Genomic DNA, 21,287 nt, shown 5'->3' on the forward strand with positions numbered 1-21,287 from the left:
ACAAAGGGTGTGAATATTTTTGCAGGTCCAACACTTGATGAGAGGCAAGAGAAAAGCTACATTTTCCAGTGATTTGTAGAAAAAGTACTTTAAAATTGTCCAAAAATACACTTTGAATTTGAATACTTTCAGATCAGATCAGGTAAACTTTGTCCCCAAGGGGTCATTTGCTTTGCAGACAGGAAAGACAACCTAGTCTGTCGGACTGCATGAAAAATATAAAAAAACATTTGATGTTCCAGAAATCCTCCCAGCTAAACAGAACTAAGAAGCACTTATTCAAAAACATTTTCAGGCATAGCTTCCTAAATGATGTGGTCTTTCAGCGAGTGCTAATAAAACAAAATGACAAAACAATGTGTTGCTTCGAGTTGGGTAGGAAGTGAATGAGTGAGTGCTGGGAAGCCAGGGAGTATTATATGTCATCAAACACTAACATTCTTTAAGTAGGTCAAGTAGAGCCTTTTCCATAAACTTACTGATGTAATGCTGACCAGCAAAACAGCAGCAGCTGCTTTAGTCTGAGGGACTGGACCCCAGGTTCCCTTTCCTTTCCTCTTTTCTTCTCTTCTCTTTACTTTCCTTTTCTCTTCTTTTCTTTTCTGTCTTCATTATTGTGGCAGATCAGAATGAGTTTCTGCTATACAAAACTCACTAGCTGTAGGATGATGGCATTTACGAGTTTAGATAGCACATTCATATTTAGCAAGATATATCCTTCTTTTTGATAAATAGTTTTTACATTTTAATTATAATATAATAATATATAATGTATAATGTTTTTGATAGACCAATGTAAAGTTGTACATAAGTTTAACGTGAAGGAAAGATTGATTATATTTTTTTCTTAAATGTTATGATTTGCATTCAATCCTTCGAGTCAATAAGTTCTCCAGGTGAGATATGTCCAAGCTCATTCTGAGTGGATGACCTTCACCTGTGATGGTCAATTTGCCACACATTGTCAACTGGACGTAGATTTGGACTTTGACTGAGCCATTCGAAAGCAAAAATACTTTGATCTAAACCTTTCAGCATGTATTTTTATTGTCCTTGGTGAATCTCTGGCCCAGTCTAAAGTCCTTTGCTGCCTCTAATAGATATTCTTCCAGTAGGATTATCCTGCATGATAACGCCACCTCTATGCAGAGAGGCTAATAGAGTATCAGAGTGTTTTGATGTGCAGTGTTAGTATCTTCTGTGGAACTTTGCATTTAGAATTAAAAAAAAGTTTAGATAATCTTGATCTGAGCAAAGAATATTCTTCCAAGTTTATTTTGGTACGTCACATGGTGGTATGTGATTGTAATATGACAAAAGGTGAGACAGTTCAAAGGGTATGGATTCTTTCTCCATTTGTTCTGATAGCAGGACACATTGTTGATGCTGAGCAAGTGAAGTTGGCAGCCAAAACAGAGGAGATGAGGTGGAAAAGCACAACACGTTCACCCACACCCACACCTGGAGACAACTTTCCATGAATGTTTTCAGGAGACAAGAGAGACTGAACAGGAGTGTGTGACAGCAAAGGTGTGAGATGGATTATTTGGTTAGGAATAAAAGATTACAAAACTAATTTCTCTTTGTAGTTGCGTAGGTGGCAGAAAAGTCGCTAGTCTGATTTCCAGTCGTGTTCTAGCTAGATGAAGCAACGTCAGCTGCAGGAGCTGAAAAATTACATTAATGGAAACTTTGCATCTGCATTTTGCATGTGCACCCCAGATATGTAGCTCACCCTCCGGAACCAAAGCTACCTCACCCTCTGTTTCAGTCAGTTTAATAGCAAACAGATTTTTTTTCCTCTTTCAACACACACATACACACAAGCACGCAGTCTGCTTATGTTTGCCATGCATTTGACAGTGATGCACTGTACAGTTTTATTTGGCCAAAATGAAACTCAGATGTGTTGAAAGCCGGATAAACAACCTGCAGCCGGCCAGGCTGTGCATCAGGAAGCTTTACACAGTCATAGGAAAAGTCTGGTGTTCTGTCATGCTTTTTTAATATACAACATTGATTTTCATTAAATTAAATCAGTATGTTCCTTTCACAGTGCGGGACACAAGGCAACATATGGCCAGCTTGTGTTTGGGTGAGACCTACCAGAATCAAGACGTGCAACCTTTTCTTGGTCCTCTATCCATTGTTAACAATCAAGTAAACACAAAAGGCCAAAGAACATTAACATTTTCTTGATAAAATTTGCATCATATAGAATCAAAGTTTCTCCAGAGGATCTGAGAGAAAGGACCATAACGTAAGGAGGGGGCTCACATGGGTGGTACATCTTTCAGTTTAACTTCACAGCATACATCTTTGTCTTATTGGAACAACGATCTTTAAAGGTATTGATCTACTGCACACCACTCATCCTCTTCTTCTTAAGAGAAAAGAGAGTGAGTTGCCTAGCAATTTGCTGTCAATCTCTTCACCTGAGCAACACCCTCTTTATCATCACCATCATTCTCTCCAGAGATTCCATTATCACTTCCTTCATCATCATCTCCTAAGCAATTATCATCATCATTTCCAGTGGTGCAGGGTTCCTATATAGGAATAAAATACAAGTGTGAAAAAAATATGTACATTCCATGACTTCATTCCAAATTATTATTAATCAAGCCCTTGCCTAACCCTCCAAAAATGTAAGAAATACTCTATACCATTTAAATCTGAAGTATTTGCTCACCAGCAGCACAAATAAGTCTCACAGCCTATATGAAATAATGTCAAGTAATAAAGGAAACATTCATTCAAAGTCAAATGCAGGTTGCATCAAAATAAACAATCCCGTGTTATTAAATCAAAACTTCCTGAGAGTATGGCTAGCTAATTAATGCTGGTTCTGATTGGTTGTTTCTGATAGAGTGGAGTAATTCTGTGGAAGACAGATATAATTATTTATCATCTTATCTTAGAAAATAAAAGTTTTAATACATATCTAAAATCGTTTTTGTTGTTTCAGTTATATGCTGCAGCTTTAAGCAGATGTTCAGTGTGAGAGTTCACTGCTGGGTTGAGGTTGAGCAGTGCTCTGTCTGTGAAATATTACTGCCAGCAGAACCAGCGTCTCACACCGCTAACTCGTTGACTTAAATTATTTACGGGTTATTTGTTTAGCTTTCTGACTATCATGCTGTTTCAGGTGAGTGTTGGTAGTTGTGCGATGCTTTACCTGCTGTCTGACCACTCCAGATGTCTTTTTTTCCTGCAGTGAGCCTCCTTGTAGCTGCACTTTATCCAGTGCTTCTTTTATAAATATATTAGATTTATTGCATTGATGCATTTTGACCTGCTTCACTGAAGAGGTAATTTTCCTTTGCAACACGCAAACTTCCCCATTTACTCTCAGAGTGTTAAAGTTTCACACCATATTCCTTGGGATTAGTTTTTGCGTGCTTGTTCAGCGTGAAGAAGAGAGGAGAGGAGCTGCACACGCAGGCTGCAAAGTCAGATACAGGTGATTGGTTTTGGTGATTGGCAACACAAGACCATGATCGGCGATCATCAATCATACACTTTTTCACAGAAATCGGCCGATTATGATTGGCACACTTCTCCTTTCTACACAATTAGAAATAGAATCACTAATACCGACAGCCTGTATTTGATTTCCAGGTGATAGTCAAATACCTGACAAACATCAGACTAAGCGAGAAAAATCATATACTAGAGAGCTCATACATTCAGAAAATGGCAGCCGATTCTTAAACAAACATCTTCTTCTAACTTCTTGTTCACTCTGATACACATTCTCAAAGACACACAAAGGTCGACCTCCAGGGCAGGAAATTGAATTAGTGGAGTGTATTGCAGCTCCTTGTGAGTGTAATCAGTTCAGGCTGAGGATACAGGGCCATTGTAAGTCGCTGTGGTCGGAGCTTAGACAGCCAGCAACCACTGGGCCAAGCTGCCCTTATCAGTAGACATGGTTATAGCTGTGTTTGTGGGTGGGTAGTGGCGAGGTATGTGTGGAAGTCATGATTGCACAGGGAATGTGTGTATTCATGCTTTAAGTAGTGTTTGGGTGAGCCTGATGGTGACACAAATGTGAATAAAAATGTGCAAAACAGTTAAAAACTATTTTTACATTTTTTTCCTACAGAGGCACAGAAATGTACTGAAGCCCATTGAGTTGATGCAATTGAGTATTTAATTATCTTCCTTAGAAGAGTTGGGTTTCTTGTGATGTAACAACAAAGGATTTTAAAATCACATTAAAATATGAATTTCTTCTTTATCAAAGATAAGTTCAGTCATACTACTCCCAATTAAACTGAAAATATCACATCATGGAACAGCAAACAACACGTTACAAATGCTTAACTTCACATACCATTACACAGTTACAGTCAGACATTTACATAGTCTAAAATTTTGGACTTTTAATAACAAATTTCTAATGTTTTTTGGGAAGATGGACTGTTAATGGATGGATGGATGGGTGGATGGTGGATGGATGGTGGGTGGATGGTGGATGGATGGGTGGGTGGATGGATGGATGGATGGATGGATGGATGGATGGTGGATGGATGGTGGATGGACTGTGAATACAACAAACAACTTACAGGCTTTTCAGAAGTGAAAATTGGGAGCACAGGTTGGAATTTATTGTTGATTTTCTCCACTATATAAAGGCTAAAATGTGTTTATAATTATGACTGGAAATTTGATGACTCAAAGCACAGCTGGGGAATTTTTCATAGGGTCAATGTCAGGGCTATCCAGAGGCTTATTATTTTTTTTTATGTTCCTTAATATTGGTGTTCAGTTGTCTCAAAACAAACTGTGCCCACGTTTTAAAAATCTCCTCTATATTGTTACCTTTTAAGCTAGTTGAAAGGAAATCAGATATGATGTCGAGGAAATTAGCGTAACGTTAGCTTATCAAAAACTGGAAGATGCATCTGCCCACATGGACAACCCAAATATCCTTTTGATGGAAAGTGTTTTGGCCAGTTGAGACATGGAATAAACAGCAGGTACTGTGGAGCATTGTACTGGTATCATAAGGGTTTGTTAAAATGCAAATTCTTACTTTCATTCCAGTACTTGTGGATTTTTCTGTAGAATTTAACTCCTAATTATTTGTGGAAAATATTTGAAAGAAAAAGGAAGCTAAAATACTTTGGTGCCATCATACTTACTATGCTATTGACTGGTGTTAGCAGCATCCAGTGAATTCATTCATTTTGCTTGGTGTTGATTGGCTGTACCCTGAAGAGTGGTGATAAGTAAGCCAGTGGAAAAGATGAAAGTGCTGGTATTGCCATTGGATGTTAGCTCTTGTGGTAGCAGCATGATGGTTTCCACTTAGCATAGTAATGCATGTTAAGGTATACTTGGTGTTTGAATTATTAAAATGGGCAGTTATAAGCGTTTTTGGAGGGAGGACTTAAGTATTCACAAATTTTAGCTCTTCACAGGCCGCTGTGGTCGCCATGGATACTGGGGATTCACTCTAATTAAACTTCAAATCAACAGGTAGAGAGGGATGAACACAAATGGTTGTTTTATTTGATCAGTAATTCCAAACACTCATCAAATCTGATTTTGGAATGGATGAAACAGGCAAGCATGAACCTTCTGGAATGGCCCCAAACTCCACCCCTTTAAAAATGTACATTCTAAGCTTAAAATCCAGTCAAATAACCAAAATTATATCCTTCAACATCTTGAAAAATATATCAGTTATTCACTGCTTGCTTCTGTAGGATTGCCTCAGCTTGTCACAATTGTGAACCTAATAACAGCACTTTCATCTTTTGATTAACAATTAAACAGTTAGATTTTTTTTCTTGAAATGGTAGTTCAACATCCAGTGGTAACGACGGTGGGAATAAGAATAACCTCCTGGATGTTTCCAGTATCATTGTTGAGCACAGACTGCAAACTCTGTTTTCCACTGCGGATGTCATTGTTTTTTCACTGTCTGTTCATTATTTTTGTGCTGGTATTTAGCCTCCTTCTGATATAGTGTTTCCTGCTATTGTCTTTTTCTACCAGGCTGGATTTGTGCCAGCCAGTCCCTCCTACCTTAACACACACACGCACACACGCACACACACACACACACACACCCCACACACACACACACACACACACACACACACACACACACACGCATTCATGACTGTGAACACACATACTCTTTGCTCTCCCTGTTCTTTTTCTCTACCTCCTCTTGGCACATGAGAGAAAACACAAGAAGTCAGTGATACAGCAAACCAGCTTGGTGTGTGTGTGTGTGTGCATGTTTGTGTGTGTAAGGAAGGGAGGGAGGGAGAGAGAGTCCACCCGTCTTCTCAGAGGTTAATCTCTTTCTCTCTCTCCCTCACTCTCTTTCTCTCTCGTTTACTCTGTGCCTCAGTCTCTCCCTCTTCGCCTTTTGTTGCGGCCCCTCACTTTCTCAACACTTGGCCAGAGGGAACTGATACCGCGCCTGGACCACTGTGAATGTCTTGTTTGAGTGCCTTGTCTCCACTCCAGAGCTTTGTGGATTGAACTGTGCGTGAACATGACTGATGAGACTTCGTAGCACACTCCCCACGATGCGCAACGCAAACTGGTAAGGCAAGAAACTGGGAAATCTGTCAGATTTGACGTTTGTGCCGCAATCTGGAGAGGAGCAAAAGATGCAAAATACCTCTCTTTCCATCTCTCTCTCTTCTCTTCCTTTGCTTTGGCCGGTTGGAGTTACTCAAGTTACCGGCTTCCTCCTGTTGTTATGAGCCCTGCGGTTTGTGTGCAGAGCTCTTAGGGCGCTCCCACGCTCCCCCAAAGAGAAAGATAGGAAGGAAAACAGCGACAAGCATTTCACAACTCCAAAAGAAGTGGGAGATGCACGCTTGGTTTTTTACCCCCACGTCTCCTCTGGGATGTCCTGTTCCATGCAAACGTACCTTTAACATTTGTAAATAATGTTTGTCACTTTTTGCATGCCTCTCTGGCTGTTTTTAATGTGTGTGTGTGTATTCTGGACAAAACCTTCCTCTTTTCCTCCGAGGTGGTGGAGAGGCCGAGGTGGTGAGAAAATTGGAAACAGAGCCACCCACAGTGGAAGTGAGTCAGCCCAGCATTTAGTGGTGTGTTGACTTTGGAAATGGCAGAGATTGAGGTGGAGGGGGGTTCCATGTGTTTGAGGACAAGGGGGGGGGGGGGGGGGGGGTAAAAATATATATAGTGTCAGAAGAAAAGTGATTCATTAAGTGTGTATTTGTTGACATTTTTTGCTGAGTGCTCTTCAAACTATTGAGTTGCAAGCGATGGACAGAAGAAAGAGAAGGGAGGCGAAGAAGTGGAATCCAGGGGCTGTTTGTAAAGGGAGGGAGCGGCCTGTGTCCATCTGGGACAATCCCCAAGTGCTGAAAGCTTCCCCACCCTGATCCCAAACATCTCTTCCCCTCTCCTCTTCTGTCGATGTATTCCCAGTTTACTCTCTTTTCATTCTTCATAATAATCTACACAATGATACATTTCCTTTGTTTCTGCAAAATGGATCCAGATTCCAGCAGTGCTTGTTTCAATTTCACTGTTGTGGTCACACAGTGCTTCTTTCTTAACTCACCTTGTGGGTAAGCATTCACTCTACTTTCTACCAACACAAAACAAATGTTCATTTCAGAGTGCAACGAATGCAAAAGAAATGTGAGTATTTCTATAAGAGGGAGCAGAAAAAAACTTTTTACACATCTTAGAATTTATGCAGATATTTTTTAAGATCAGTCAGAGGTCTTGAATTTGGCTTTTAAGCCATCAGGACAACTTTATATTCATCCATTTTTTAAAAACATAAGTTGTGTGCATTCAATTATTTTCCCATTGATGCATCTAGTAAAAACCAAGCTGCAAACATGGACCAGGTGTCCAGGCTTGGAGTGCAGAATACTTTGAGTTACAGAGGAGTTCATGATGAATTTAAAGTCTGCAGAAACTGAGTTCCTGAGGCCATTAAGTGTAGTTCAAATAACTTTAGTTATATAGCAACAACTTACAACACATGCTACTTCAAGGCGGCTTATAAGACAAACAAATTCAATTTACTTGCATAACTAGATCATGAGCTCAGTCCTCTCATATCAAATCCCAGTCGAGTTATGTCTATTCCAGTTTGACCCCAAAAACTACACAATGCAGAAAAAGGGGTAAAACATTGTCTGGATAAGGAAGGCCACTTAGTTGCATTGAGTTTAACAGTAGTACATCTGGTTGTTGATCACATGACTCGTGATTTGAAGATAGTGTTTCTATTGCAGTTTTGCAAAATAGACAAATTTTGATATGCCCAAAACACAGCTCATCCTTTCAAGAATTTTTCTGCATAAAAACTTTTTTTTTTCCTAAACTGCTGTGTTTCCATTAAGCAAATTTATTTTAAATGTCAAATTACACAATTTTAAGCTTAGCAAAAAAAGCCACTGTTTAGAAGAGTGATTGCTTCTTTTATTGCTATCACTTTTTTGTCTTGGCTTTGGGCTACACACCTGAATGCTCCAGACCAGCAAAGGGATAAATCTGTAATAGAAGACTGATATAGGTGCTGATGACCTGACTGCTACTTACCTTCCTAATCCCTCTCAGAACACACATCATGCACAGGTTTTCACACTTGCTTATGATGTGTCTTTACCATGTTTTTGTGCCTTTGATGTCATATTTATCTTTTTTTTAAGACCTGGCAAAAGATCATAGACTATTTTAACCAAACTTTGCAACAGCTCAAGTCTTCTGAAGTCCTATTGTTATGTAGGGAAGTGCCAATGATGTCAAGCAAATTAAAATCTAAAAAGAATGGCGTGCATTTTTTTTTTATTGAGCCCCATGTACTCTGTTAAATCCCCCCCTCAAAATCCAATAATTTTACCACTTATTGTGTGTAATTGAATCTCTGTAGGCTTCTGAGGTTTGTTAGAGAGGGAACACAGCAGACAGGCTGGTGGTGGTGAAGTTAAAAGCAGGATTATGTCATAAGTCCATAGGAAAGCTATTAATTATGTGCTTCCTCATGGAAAATTGGCAAGAAAAATATATTGTTAAAAAAAATTGTGTCAGAAAACTAACATTGCATTGTGATTGAACACACTGCCCCTACAGTGAAACATGGCAGTGGCAGCAGCATGCTGTGGGAGCTTTTCTTTAGACAGACATTATGTTGAGATTCGATAGAAAGTTGAATGGAGGTAAATAAAGAAAATGCAAGAAAGCATATCAATATTTACATGATAGCCAAAGTCCAGATCTAAATATATTTAGATCTTTTGTACTTTGTGTTTGTTTTATCTTAGCCAGTATATACTTGAAATAGATCAAAATTTTAAAATTTGGAAAAAGTTGGAAATTGATGTCTAATTTGTCTGAGTTTAGGCCAAATTTCAAAGAAGAAATAGCAAACATTTCACATTTGCTAAAAATAAAATTAAAGGGTAAAAAGAAAACATATTTTCCTCCATTTATATTGCTCTATCACTTAACATCCAAGTGAAAAGCATTGAGTTTTGCTTGAACAACATTATGAAAATGTTTAAGCTTATACAAGACTCTAGAAAAGCATTTTATGTAAAAATAAACTAACAAGAAAATGAAAGGAAAAAAAGCAGAACACCTACTTCTATAGCTGTTTTTTTCATTTTCTTATTTCCAAACAAAAGTAGAGAAAAAAAGCCCAAACCTTGACTGCCTCTTCAGTCCCCTCTCTTTGTCGAGCTTACTTGACCTCCCTCTCAGCTCCTCTTCCTCCTCCTCTTCCTCTTCTCTGCCTTCCTCCTTCCACTCAGCCTGTGTGTCCAGAGCGATAAGGGGACATCAACAGTAGCACTTCCTCTTGCCACAGGAAGCAGGAAGTGTTGCTTTTCCACCACAACCCCTCTGGACAAACGCTGCACTCCGTCCACCTCACACAAGCATATCCACGCGCAAACACAAGCACCTCTGCTCTGACACTGACTTCAGTATGTCGTTTCTCCACTGACATTTTTCTTTTCTTATGGGAAAGCACCTGGGAAGCAGGACACTTTATGCCTCTTTGACCTCTGGGTGTGGCTCTCAGGTCAGAGGATGATTGGCTAATTATTTCTCTAATCACAGTCTGTTTTGTTTGCTCCCACTTTGGCCACAGAGGCCAAGGGTGGCGCTATTGAGCTTAGAAAAGCACAAACAACTATTCAGTTCCTACGTTCCAGTTTGCAGCTTGGATGAATTATCTGTGGATCGAGGAAACAATAAACCAGCACAACAAATGATAGGATACATTATATTAGTATTCATTTTTCTTTGTCCAAAATTTGCTGACATTTTTCCTTACTAAGTAATTCCAAAATAATCTTTCCACTATATGACGTCTGTGGTTGGAAAACAAGGATAATTACGATGTGAGCATAATATTTAGGGATTTCATTAGAATGGAATAAGGAAAGAATTCACAGGCAAGGGGTATAATCTTTTGGTGTGTGTTTTTCGTGTTTTTCTATTTTTCTGCTGTGTAGCTTATGAGGCCATTTATCAGACATGGAAAGAAAAAACATGGTCAGAATAAGTGCAAGTGATGGGTTTCCCTGCGTATGCTGCATTTAGTGTACCTTGTTTAACTGTCATTTTAAAATGAAAAACTGAAGTTTTTGGCATCTCATGTGATAGACCAACACAGAGAAACACTTCACGGTGTGGTAGACAGAAATATTTTTTTTTAACAAATCAAAATCAGTAAAAGTTTGTATTTGGCCCCTTTTACTCTGATACTACTAAATAAAAATGAAAACGCTGTATTACAATGTAATTTTTAGTTTATTGCAGAGTTCTGTGAAGGTCTTGTAATTTTATTAAAGTTTATCAGTATATAAACAGCATCATAAAAGCTAAATTCTAGAGCGAATGTAAAATAATAAGTCATGCAAACAAAATGAGCAGCCATGTGCCTTAATCCTACACTGCAAAAACACAAAATTTTACAAAGTAATTTTGTGTAGTTTCCAGTGAGAATATCTCAGTACTCTTGAAATAAGACAAAACTGACTTTAAAGTAACTCTTCAATAAGATAGGTACTCGTTTTAGGTCAATCGATCCCTAATATTGATTAAATACTTTTATGGAAGTGAAATATTCTGCCAATGAAACAAGACATTTTTCCAATATTATTAATTTGAATGTCTTGTTCCACTGGCATATTATTGCACTTATATCTGTTAATTTTTCTTCAACAATAAGGAATTACTGACATATAACAAGCCCATATGTCTTGCTGAAAAGCTACTTCTAAGTTAGTTTTGTCTTATTTCAAGTGCACAAAGAAATTTTCAATAGAAACTTTACCAAAAATACTTGGTAAGATTTTGTGTTTTTGCATTTTAAAGGTTTTCCCATGTCATTACTTCCAATGGACTGAAGCTGCTTTCCAATCAGAGCCACTCTGTTTAATAAACCTAAGAGAAAACCAAGATGACAACATAGCTTGCGAGGAGACTAAGAGATTTGAAGTGATTAGGAAATATTGGAGATGTGAGCCTAAACTACGGTCAGGTCAAGAGTCAAGAGGGGTCAGAAAAGGCCCGGCAGCTCAACTTAGAACAGGATATCCTGTGAGGAAAAGTCATCTGTCTCTCTTTCTCCCTCAAACGCTCTCTGAAGTTTCCCACAGAGGGCACAGCAGCAAGGAGAAGTGTAAGCTTTCACTAAAAGCCCTGGAGAAAACCCAAGTTCATCATTCATCAGTGACAGATAGTAGACACAGATGTGCCATTCTCCATCTCCTAATAAACTTGTAGTGTGGAATAAAGGCTTTTTATAGTGTGTAATTTAAGCACTAAGATGTTTTATGCTGTTATTGTCCACTTGTATCATCAGCAGCCAAGGCAAATTTCCCTGCTAGTTTATCTTCCTGCATCTTATCTTAGCCAGACAGGCTGTGTGTGCAGATTATGAATCATCCCTGTTTTATTAGAATCATAGTCAAACATAACATTGATATTATCTGGCCGAGAGCTAAGAAAACAGTTGAGTTGAAAAATGATCCCAGAACCACTTCTACGTTTTTTCATTTTTTAAGATTGAGCTGCTTCAGATCTCTGAACAGGAACGGGACTCCGCCCAGTGCTATCAGTTGCTGAAGTTGTGCAGATCTGTTGCTTTTCCAAAGATCAAATCACAACAAAGTTATCCATCGCGCATCTAAGAGGAACATTCCAAGATTAAATACATTCCGGTTCATTTGCTTGGAAATAATATTCTTCTGCCAGACTGGTAGATATAAACCTGGAGTCTTAGTCAGAAAGGCTCATCGCAAATCCCAATTGAGCTCCATGGCAACCAGTCAGCTGTGCAAAATGTGGACCTGGTCCCGCCTTCGAGATGCAGCTCTTCTTCAGAGTTACAGCTTCCAAACCTCTGAGCTTCTGCCTCATAGAACGGCTCTCCCCTGTAGCTCCTCCATTCAGCTCCTGAAGACTAGCCAGCAACAATTAGCAGCTGGTGGAACTACACATTTGCTGAACTATTATGAGCTGCTTCACATTGCAAGGCAGGTAAAAACTTTGGTAAAGGGTTAATAGAAGAGCAATGTTATGATGACTTTCTGAAGGCGGAGCTTCAGAAAGAGCAGGAGTTTTTAAAGAGAGAGAAGCACTAAGATGTGCTTCTCCTTATTGACTTTTTTTCAAGTCAATAAATTACAAAGTAAGATTTCTTTTAAGCCATATTTGACCTATGTAGCATTTTTTTCATAGTTACTTGATAGTCATATAAAATGGCACAGTGTGCCTGGAAAGTACATTATAATGCAGTTTTAAAAAAATTTGAACTAGATTTAAATGACATTCATTTGTTTTCACAAGATGAACTCTTACAACAACAGATAAGTATTTATTATGGATGGCATCATACATTAATTAGCATATGAATTTCATCTTCTCGTCTGCCAGTAGCCAGAAATTCACGTTCACCCTTATGATGTTTGAAAAGTGGCCAGTTGAGGATTTTAAAGCTCTACAGAGTGAACGTCTGCAGATAACATCCTCAAAGACAAAGTCTGTGGCTTTATCTGCGCTTAGTCAGATAGAAAATTTGGAAGCGACAGGATGTTTTACTTTAATTCAGGACAAAACCATCTGGTGAATCAGGAGGAACTAGTCAGTGTTTTTATGAACACGACCCACTGGTGTTTACAGACTTCGCTTGGTTGTTTGTATCTCTCACTTCCAGCATCATTCACAAATTCCAATCTGCGTTTCACACAAACACCAACCGATGTGTGAAACAGCATTTTCCAACTCAGACCAGAAATTTTAAGACATCTGTTAACAGTGAAAACCAGCTGATGGGATTCATTCAAACCGTCTCCCTGCACTGCGATCAGTTCATTTCAGTTTGTTTTTGGTTCAGTGTGAACTTCATTGCCTTATGATCTGGGTTTAGCACCATCCTTGTTTTTACAGCAGAACTGCTTTGATGGAAAACCCCTACATATGTCACGGCATGTTCATTAGCATAGTGTGTGAAATTGTCTCAGCCGAGACTTTGCGAATAGGCCAAGTCTAAAAATATATAATCATTTATGAAATATAAACTAATGCAGCAACGATTCTGCACTCTAAATGAAACATGAAACAGTGTTTTATTTTGGACATATCCAAAATAAAACTTTTATGGTAAAACACAGACATTGTAACCTGCTGTAGTGGTTTTTATTTGAAACACAATCACACAAAAAATAATAATAAAATTAAAATTTTGATTTAAAAAATTTACAATGATTTCTGTTTGTATTAAAAAAAATAAAGAATTTTTAATTCTTTAACATTAACTATAATTTTAATTAATTAAAATGCTACAGTGTCTCTGAAAAATGTATACTCTCCTGTTGTCAAGTTTTTGTAATATAAAAAAATGATCATGTAAAAACATCAAAAATTCTACAAATATTGTTGGAATGCATCAATTTCCACTGAACTAGGGGTGCTGTGGTGGCACATGGGTTAAAATCACAGCCCAGCTATGGAGGCCTAGTCCTTGACGCTGTCATTGCAGGTTCAATTCCCAGCCTGGTGACCTTTGCTGCATGTCTTCCCCTGCTTCTCTTTACCCACTTTCCTGTCAATTCACGATCAAATGAAGACCACTAGAGCCAATAAAACCTTTAAAAAATTTCAACTGAACTAAAAAACCATAGTTTGCTATAAGGGATTAAAAAACTTTTATTTTAATCTAAAAAGACTTTTTCTCAAGTTATAAATGATAATCTGCCAACAGAACTATTACTTTTTCATCAATATTAAGAAAATATTTACTCTGACAAATATCTTGATGAAATGTGACATGTAAATTTGTTTTGGCGTATTTCAACTTTACTAAGATATTTATACTGCAGACTAGACATAAAATACCTGATAAGATTTTGTGTTTTTGCAGTATAAATAAATTTTAAACTCTTTCCGATAAACCTCAGCAGGAGAAGTTCAACACTTCAAATCTGCTCAAATTTGAACAAAGGCTGCAATTGGGTTTGTTTAAATGACTCCCTGAAGGATGACAGGTTGCAAAAACTGCATTGTAAACACTCTACTTGTGAGTTCATGTGACTTTGTGTTGCTTCACTTGCAACCTAATTAAGCTTCCTGAATCCAAACAAACTCACAACTTTTGTCACCAAGAAACAACAAATCCCTAGAATTGGACAGTATTGTGGAAAAGTAGCGCCCCAGTACCCTCCAACTATCTCCACATTTTCAAACACTTTTTGACAATGCATCATCAGTTTTATTGTGCTAACTGAACATGCTTCCAACGAGTAATTTTTCCCCTTCAGTGAGACACTGAATTTCCCCTGGTGCAACGGTTCTGGCTGAATACTTGTTAGTCTCTCCATCATTTAGTCATGTCTGCTGTTCTCACATTCATGTGCTCTTCGGTAAGGTGACATTTTCCGTGGAGGAACATTAACTTACCTCTTTTTTTTCTTTCCTACTGTTGGGTTTTATCATGACAGAGGTGAAAACAGAATTAGACAGAGACTGAAAACGAGAGAAGAAGAATGAGTTTAGAGCTATTTTTAGGCCTGTCTGGGTGTTTCCTAGTCATACACTCACGCTTCTCAGGGTTGTTGTTGTTCAGATTGGTGGGTGTTATAAGGCTTGACTTTTGATGCGATTAGAATATTGAGAGTTTCTCTCTGCATGGGTGTCTGCTGCCGATATATCCGGGATTTTCTTGTGGTTGCCAGGCCTTCCTGCTTTGTTTTGGCCAACTTAAAAGCTCTAAATAACCCGAGGGCGTAAAGGATCTGCAGCCTTTCATTACACACTCGTTTATTTCTCTGCTGTGGACGTTGAGCCTGAGTTCACTCACAGTTTAACTAATTTTTTTTAACAGGTTCAAATTATCTCAAAATGAACAATACTTTGAAATAATAATAAATAAAAAAAAGCAGTTTCAAATTTGTTATCACCAAAATTCTCTTTTGAGATGAACAATTTAGGTGTTTTTTGATTAAAAAAATAAAAAAGGTAAACATTTCTTTCTCTGAACTTGTGAGCGTTGTTAAGAGGTGATGATATGGTTGTAAAGTTGTGGAAAATGTCTGTCAGCGACTTGCTGTTTTTCTGTGCACGTCATCGGGGCCTTCTGTGGGGCTAATCTCTTCAAAGTCACACACCATAGGAACAGCTTGAACACACTAAAGAATGCACAGCCTTTTTAGGAACATGTCTGTTTTTGACTACTCTTTAAATTTAGTTTTTTTTTTGGTCATTGATTCAAAAAAATGCACAGAATCAAAAATGTGACTAAATTCTCCAATGGCTTCTGATTTTAGTAGCTTTCAATTGAAACGCTTATATAGCTGACAGCACTCACAAGCAAAAACAAAATTCACTTTGATGGGAAAAAACAAAATTTATCCAAAAGTGCTATGATCTTCCAATTTCATACATTACGATTTATGGAAAGATGAAACAACTATAGATCAATTATTAATCATCTCTGTTTTTGACTTTCAGCCTATGTGACCACTGATGGTAAATTACCATTTGTGTGCAACCAGGAGTTTTTCCAAGTATTATCTTTACTCTAATCCTTTTATCCACCAGATGCAAAATTTGATTTATTTATTGGTGCAATATTACAGTACAATGCAATGCAATATTATCTTATTTATAAATCACTTTAAAGCTGCAGTATGCAACATTTACAAAAAGATATTTTAATTTTTTTGAATTAATACTGCCTTTCTGTTGTGCAGTATGTTTTAAGACTATGTGCTTTATGAAAAAATACATCGCTCCTGGTCAAAAACAACCAATCAGAATGAATCAAATACTTATCCATGCATAAAATCCATTTATTCACAATCATTAGTGGCCATGCTAACTAGCTATGTTATGGTGAACCAGCTGTAGCTTGGCAAAGAGCAAGAGGAAAGGGTGAGCATGAAAGTGATTGACAGCGCTAAGGATTTCAGCCAGCAGGACAAATTTGTGATGATTTATGTAACATCCGCACCAATCAAGCCTTTCCTGTCCCAATTTCAGTTTTTTATAGATGTCCGACTTCCTAATCTAGATTCACTTTTTCTGCACTTATAAAGTGTTAAATTCACAAATAACAGGTAAGAAGGGAGAAAATGGATACAAGTCCTATGAGAAAAGATCTAGTTTTAGCAGCTCAGGGAGGAGGTGAAGAGGATATTAATCTTTTCACAGATTACCTGTCTCATATTAAACCATCATGATGGTGACGGATGTAAAAGACATGTTTTAAAGGTTACATGAAGCAGCTTTAAAGGGGCTGTCAGGATAGCAGTTACACTCTGCAGTTGAACAGTGTTGAAGAAGAGTTTGAACTTTTCTTCATTTGACCTGTTGATCAAGTCAAACTGTCAGATTTTGATCTCTGGGTTGAACATCACAAGCCTGTAGCGACATGAACTCAATAGCATATGCTGCAGGTCAGGCTATGACAACCTCAACAACCAGCTTCAAACATGTGTTGCTTTGCACTGCGAGGCTGCTGTTTAGGCTGATGTCAAAATCAGTGTTGTTACTACAAATCTTATGCTTTTACAAAAATTATACACTTTGTGGCAGAATAATGCCTGAAATTTTAAATCCCTTCGCTCCAGAGTTTTATTTTGCGGCTTCAGCACATTTTCAGGGAGACTGGACCTGTAATGTGTAAACGTGTAATCTTCCTTAATAGCAGCATTATGCACACTTGTTAATTTAAGCAGGCCTGTAGCCTCTGCAGCTTTCATCAGCTACCTGAGGCAGACCTAAACAAAAGAGGAAATTAATCTTCTCTTTCTTGAAAGTGAAAAATTTTCCAGTGCTGACATTACCAGAAACTAACTACACTGCAAAACGCAGAGTGATACCAAGTGTTTTTATTTAGTTTCTAGTGCAAATGTTAGTACACTTGAAATAAGATAAAACTAATTCACAAGTTACTGTCCAGCAAGTAGAAGCTTGTTTCAAGTCAACCCTTAATATTGATTAAAAGTGCAAGTTACAAAGTTTTGTTAAACACAAAATAATCTACCTCTGGAACTTTTTATCAATATTAAGGAATTGTTTACTAAAAAAGAATCTCCTGTCTTATTGAAAAGTTACTTGTAAATTAGTTTGGTCTTATTTCAAGTGTATTAAGATATTTACTCTTGACACTAGACTAAAATTTCATAGCAAGATTTTGTGTTTTGCTGTGTAACACACACCCCGATTCCATCTTTCAGGCAGAGACTCAAAGATGTAAACACACACGTGTACGTGGATGTTCATCAGCACAGAAAACACAAACATGCAGAGATTACACATTTTTCCTCTTTCCAAATATTTTCCAGGCTTATTATTTCTATCTTTGCTCTTGTGTTTACTTAGTCCAGCAGAGATAAGAAACTTCTTCCTCGTTTCTAGCTCTCCCTCACTGACTTCATCATGTCGTTGTCCTCTGGATTCCCCAGCTCCTTCCTGTCTTCCTTTCCTCTCTCCTCGTTTCTTATTCCTGCTCTCCTCCTTGGCTCTTCTACTCTTCCCCCTCTCTTCGTCTCTCATGCTGCATTCTTTGCATTCCTTCTGGCTTCTTAAGAGGAAAGACCCCGCTGGGAGACCCAGGCCAAACATTATTACAGTTCTCTCCCCCATCTGATCCCTCCTCTTCTTTTCCTCTGTGACCTTTCATTCTCTTGCATTTGTGTTAATTATTTTTTTTCCAGATATTTACTTCAGGAAAGTATCAGCTGTTCACCAAAATTTCTATCTTCCCTAATTACAAGAAATTAGAGGTCTTATCATTCAACGTTACATTCATGTTTACTCAAGTAAAACATGAAACCTGACCTTGTAACGTCTTATGATGGCATATGAATGTGAGCCAGAGTAAAGTCTCAGCTTTCCAGTTTTCTACAGACTTCTTGTTGTCAGTTGTTGTGTAGAAGCTGAAGCACATCTCTGCAGGTGGGAGGCAACTTTGTAGCACACAGTTGACCACATCCTGCCCCATATAGTACAGAAAAAAACACAGCATACGACAGACTGGCTGTTTTTAACTGTATCACTTCATTTTAATTTACACCTGAAGGATGACTGATCAGGTTTCTAACACTGCAGTTTATCTTTGCATAAGCTGACATTGCTTCAGTTTCGGACCGTTTTCTCCTTATCAATACCGCTCCCCCTCATTCCATATTTGGTAAAATTGCAGCCATGTATTTATCTTATTAACGTGATTTACATTAAGCAGTGCCTGAATGTTAAGAGGATGGAAAATAATTCAGTGCTTTCCCCACATTTATTCTTTCAAATATCTTTTTATTAATTCTTAGAAATAGATACAGTAAAAAACTATAGCGATCATTGTTTTTTAGCAGATTTTAACCCAAACAAGTTTCCAGACAGCAGACATATACAGAGACACACACGTAACTAAAATGAGGTAAGATAAATTTGTACAAATTTCACACAAAAATTAAAATTTGGATCTTGTGGCATATGTTTTTAGTCATTTTTACTAAAAAGATCTCTTCCCTTTGTTTTGCTCCATCTGTCTTCACATCATCTATGACCAGGTTTCCCGTCCCGCAGCATTATAGGATGAAACAGAATAGATTAGAATATACTTTATTGATACTCAAGGGGAAATTGCTTATTCATTGACAAGCTACTCCCTCTGAGGTCTTAAATATCAATAATGTTAATATAGCTATATGAGACAAAGTTTATGAACCACTTCTAAGAGTGATGAGAGAGTTCAAAATGACTGCATATATTCAAATAAATAACAAGCATGCACATGCAAATATATTAATCAACAAATAATATATAAATGAGTGCAGAAAAAAATTGAATTAATTAGCTCAGACCTGGGAATTGTAATGATTGCAGGCAGAAATGATTGTCTGTGATGCACTTTGATAAAGAGTCTCTGGCTGAAGGTGCTCCTGTATCTGGCATGTCACATCATGGAGTGGACGAGACATGGAGTGGACGAGACATGGAGTGGACGAGACATGGAGTGGACAAGACATGGAGTGGATGACCCTGTCTAAGATTCAGGCTTTCTTGGACAAAATCCTTCTCTCTGACACCACTGTCAAAGAGTCCAGCTCCCCTTCAACGACATTACTGGCCTTCTGGATCAGTTTGTTCTGGCTGCTGGTGACCTCCACCTCCAGACTGCTGCCCCAGCTCTCCACAGCACACAGGATGGCATTAGCACAGACTTACAGAGCTTTCTGAGCAAAGTCTGGCGGATGTTGAAGGACCTCAGCCGCCCCAGAAAGTAGAGGCGACTTTGTCCCAGTCATGTTTTTTGTTAATGTGGAAACCCATATATTTATAGTTCTCCACAATGTCCACACTGACCCACTGGATAGTAACAAAGGTCAGCAGCATCCTGATCCTCCTCCTTTGATTCACCACCAGTTCCTTGGTCTTTGTCACTTTAAGCTGCAGGTGGTTCAGTTCACACCATGTGACAAAGTTGTCCACAACAGCCCTGTACTCATCACCCTCACAAATACAACCAACCACTGAGAACTTCTGGAGATGACATGTTCAGCTGAAGTTGAACGTATAGAGTGTGAAGAGGAAGGGAGTGAGGACAGTCCCTTGTGGAGCCCTTGTATTGCTGACAACACTGTCTGACACACTAACAATGGTCCGTTCGGCGTGATGTTAAGTGTTAGTTTTCCAACACACATAATGACTTGCATGTACTTCAAAAAGTTCCATAAAGGTCAGGTATGTGGAACACATGACTAATAGTTCCCTCTCACTCCTCCAGACTTACTGGCTTCTCTTGCTGATATGATTAATATTCCCCTGTCCGGCCTGTCGGGTTATTTGGACAGCCAAACAAACCTGCTAGTTTCACCCTAGCAGGACTAATGGCTCGTGGTCTTTTACCAAAGCCTAAATAGAAATCATAAAACCATTCAAATCTGTTGCCAGTCCATTTTTGTTACATTTCATGAAGAAGGCCGTTGCATTCTCGGTGTAGCACTACCACAGGCGGGGAGGAGAAACTGTTTTTTTTAACAAGTTTGGTTGGTTTGACACTATCCAGCGTGAATGCTTACCGCAGGAGCTGAAAATTTAACAAATGCTATAAGTTTGGTCCCCAATGGAACAGAGTCTACTGGACCATCAAGTACTAAATCATCCTAAATTACACAAAAGATGAACCTTTAAATAAATTTTTTTCACAGGCATATCAGAGTATGGGTTCCAAATACATTTATGCTGCAGGTCAGAGTTTTTGCAAGCACAAAAGATAATTATGGTATTCTTTCCAAATCACTTATTGTTGGTAGTGATGCTGGTTTATGACAAAAGGAATTCCAAATAGACGCATGGAGTTTGTGATACAAAGTCTGAAAAATCTTATAGAGGGCCTTTATTGGCAGTAATCAGACAAACAGGCTCAGACAGAAGGGGGGAAGACCTGCAGAGAGGATGGTATGGTCAGAACCAAATCCCAGTCTGCTTTCTAGGACCTCCGTAAATCTGGGTGCCCATCCAACGCAACACCACACCTCCAGGTTTCTGCATTATTTTTTGACAGGAAAACATTTACTATTTTTCCCGAAGCAGTCATTCATTTAGCATAAAATTATGCAATATTCTGATAAGTTTTTGTAGTTTCTTGAGTGAAAAAGAACACCAAGTGTCCTGTATGTCAGTCTTTTTGTGCAAGAAATAACCTTTTCTCGCTGTTGTTTATGGAAACCAGCAACTGACCAGTGCTGGATGGTGTGTGCGTGTGTGACAGAGAGTGTGAGGATGTATTCCTCGCTCCCTGTAGGCGG

The 21,287-nt window shown here is 38.3% G+C and overlaps 1 protein-coding gene across 1 annotated transcript in view; it reads left to right on the plus strand.

Annotated features, from left to right (window-relative positions):
• The first annotated feature begins 6,388 nt into the window (after window positions 1-6,388).
• Window positions 6,389-21,287, plus strand: part of hdac7a (histone deacetylase 7a) — a 72,883-nt gene continuing 57,984 nt past the window's right edge. The window contains exon 1 of the mRNA XM_055048272.1: window positions 6,389-6,571. The gene's annotated coding sequence lies outside the window, so the exon portion shown is untranslated. The remainder of the gene's footprint in view (window positions 6,572-21,287) is intronic.

This window comes from Poeciliopsis prolifica, unplaced genomic scaffold (assembly GCF_027474105.1).
Source record: "Poeciliopsis prolifica strain line A6 unplaced genomic scaffold, Auburn_PproV2 SCAFFOLD027, whole genome shotgun sequence".
Taxonomy (NCBI): Eukaryota; Metazoa; Chordata; class Actinopteri; order Cyprinodontiformes; family Poeciliidae; genus Poeciliopsis; species Poeciliopsis prolifica.